Source organism: Suncus etruscus, chromosome 1, assembly GCF_024139225.1.
Source record: "Suncus etruscus isolate mSunEtr1 chromosome 1, mSunEtr1.pri.cur, whole genome shotgun sequence".
In the NCBI taxonomy this organism is placed as follows: domain Eukaryota; kingdom Metazoa; phylum Chordata; class Mammalia; order Eulipotyphla; family Soricidae; genus Suncus; species Suncus etruscus.
In genome coordinates, this window is record NC_064848.1 from 81,921,075 (window position 1) to 81,923,766 (window position 2,692).

Sequence of the window (2,692 nt, forward strand, 5' to 3'; positions counted from 1 at the left end):
TTGTGAATTTTATTTGAATATAATAATACCTTGACCAAAATGTCCCTCATAACAAAACAACAAATGTGAACATTTGTGTGGTGAGGTGAAGTTTACAAGATGTTTGCATGAATCTATTTCCTTCAACTATCATAATAACCTCTCACAATGGATTATTAACTCAATTTTACAGGTGAGGAAACTGAGACTCAGTGTAGTTTGTGGCCTTGTAGGCAGGGAGCAAAAAAGCAGGAATTTCAATTGCATTCTCTTAACCGTGGGGCTCATCAAGGCTTAAAGCATTAGAGATATCTGATGAAAACCAGATGAAATAACTTGCTTAAATATATACATTGTTGGGCCTGAGAGATAGCACAGCGGTAGGGTGTTTGCCTTGCAAGCAGCTGACCAATGGTGATTCAAATCCCAGCATCCCATATGGTATCCTGTGCCTGCCAGGATGCCAGGAGCAAATTCTGAGCAGAGAGCCAGGAGTAACCCCTGAGTGCCTCCGGGGTGTGGCCCCAAAACAAAACAAACAAACAAACAAACAAAATACATTGTCGGGGCCTGAGCCGTGGTGCGGAGTGGTAGGGTGTCTGCCTTGCCGGTGCTAGTCTAGGATGAACCATGGTTCGATCCCCCAGCATCCCATATGGTCCCCAAAGCCAGGAGCAATTTCTGAGCGAATATAAAAGGAGTAACCTCTGAGTGTCACTGGGTGTGGCCCCCCAAAACAAAAAACAAACAAAAAATATATACATTGTCGTGCTCGCTTAGGCAGCACATATACTAAAATTGGAATGATACAGAGAAGATTAGTATGGCCCCTGCGAAAGATGACACACAAATTTATGAAGCATTCTATATTAATATATATTATATACATATATATATATACATTATATATAATATACACGCATTGTCAGGGCCAGAGATAGCATAGCAGTAGGGCATTTGCCTTGCATGCAGCCATCCAGGACAGACGGTGGTTCGAATCCCAGCATCCCATATGGTCCCTCATGCCTGCCAGGAGCAATTTTCTTTTTCTTTTCTTTTCTTTTTTGTTTTCTTTTCTTTTCTTTTCTTTCCTTTTTTTTCTTTCTTTTCTTTTCTTTCTTTATTTTCTTTTTCTTTTTCTTTCTTTTTTTTTTTTTTTTTTTTGGTGTTTGGGTCACACCCGGCAGCGCTCAGGGGTTACTGCTGGCTCTATTCTCAGAAATCGCTCCTGGCAGGCTCAGAGGACCATATGGGATGCCAGGATTTGAACCACTGACCTTCTGCATGCAAGGCAAACGTCTTATCTCGATGCTATCTCTCTGGCCCCACCAGGAGCAATTTCTGAGCACAGAGCCAGGAGTAACCCCTGAGCGCCGCTGAGTGTGACCCCAAACCATATATATATATACTTTTTTGTCCAGATCCATCTCTACGACTAGTATTGTTTAAAAGCACTTCAATTTAGTTTACATTTCTTTCATGATTGTGCTCCTTCAGGGGGTCTTTCTGTTTTTTTTTTTTTTTTTTTTTTTTTGGTTTTTGGGTTACACTCGGCAGTGCTCAGGGGTTATTCCTGGCTCTATGCTCAGCAATTGCTCCTGGCAGGCTCGGGGGACCATATGGGGTACCGGGATTTGAACCAATGACCTTCTGCATGAAAGGCAAATGCCTTACCTCCATGCTATCTCTTCGGCCCTTTTTTGTTCTTAATAGATACATGAATATCTATTAAGTGATTTATCTCACCCCCAAATTTCATGACTATCACTTGCCATCACTTGCCTTGTTTTAAATGTCAAAGCTGGTTCATACATTACTTATTCATACATTACTATTTTTGAGGGTGAGAGCTCTTGGTGGTTCTCAGGGCTAACTCTTGCCTCTATTCTCAGGGATCTCTTCTGTAGATGCTCAAAGGACTAGTAAGGGATGCTAGGGATCAAGCCCAGGCCAGCTATGTGCAAGGTAACCACCCTAATAGAGCTGTACTAAATCTTTAGCCCCCACCTTACTGCTCTTTGACCTAATTTCCATCTTCTATCTTCGTCTGCTTCTTTTGTCTTTTCAGAACCTTCCTTTACTCTAACTCAGTGCTTCACAATTATTTTCTGTCATGCTCCCATAGAAAGAAGAAAACATTTTTCGTGCCCCTGTGCGACTGTAAATAGTATCTTTTTTTTTGGGGGGGGGCACACCCGTTTGATGCTCAGGGGTTACTCCTGGCTAAACGCTCAGAAATTGCCCCTGGCTTGGGGGGACCATATGGGATGCCAGGGGATCGAACCGCGGTCCTTCCTTGGCTAGTGCTTGCAAGGCAGACACCTTACCTCTAGCGCCACCTCACTGGCCCCTGTAAATAGTATCTTTATTAAAAAAACAAACAAACAAACTTTAACCTGCAAAACAAAAATATATAAAATAATTTGAGCTGATTTTTTCATCAGAGGTGATGTCTGGATGGTGATGGCTACAATGAGCAATGCATAGCTTTTCGAAGCGGGGTTTGAAGCAGGACACAGTAACTCTCAGTTCCAGAGACATACAGAGACATAAACACAGGGCTTAGCTTGTTATGACAGTGTTTGCCGAGGTCAAATGCGTCCCCCTTTACAGAGCCTCCCCCTCCCCCCCCCCCCAGGAGCGCATCCCACTATTTGAGAAGCACTGCTCTAGCTCAAGTATCTCTGTACTCTGGAGTGATTTTTAACGTTCT

The 2,692-nt window shown here is 42.9% G+C and overlaps 1 non-coding gene across 1 annotated transcript; it reads left to right on the forward strand.

The window, feature by feature from the left end:
- The first annotated feature begins 747 nt into the window (after positions 1-747).
- On the forward strand, positions 748-853 carry LOC126027546 (U6 spliceosomal RNA). The gene has a single exon (XR_007502284.1). It is a non-coding gene; the product is annotated as a U6 spliceosomal RNA (small nuclear RNA).
- The last annotated feature ends 1,839 nt before the right edge of the window (positions 854-2,692 follow it).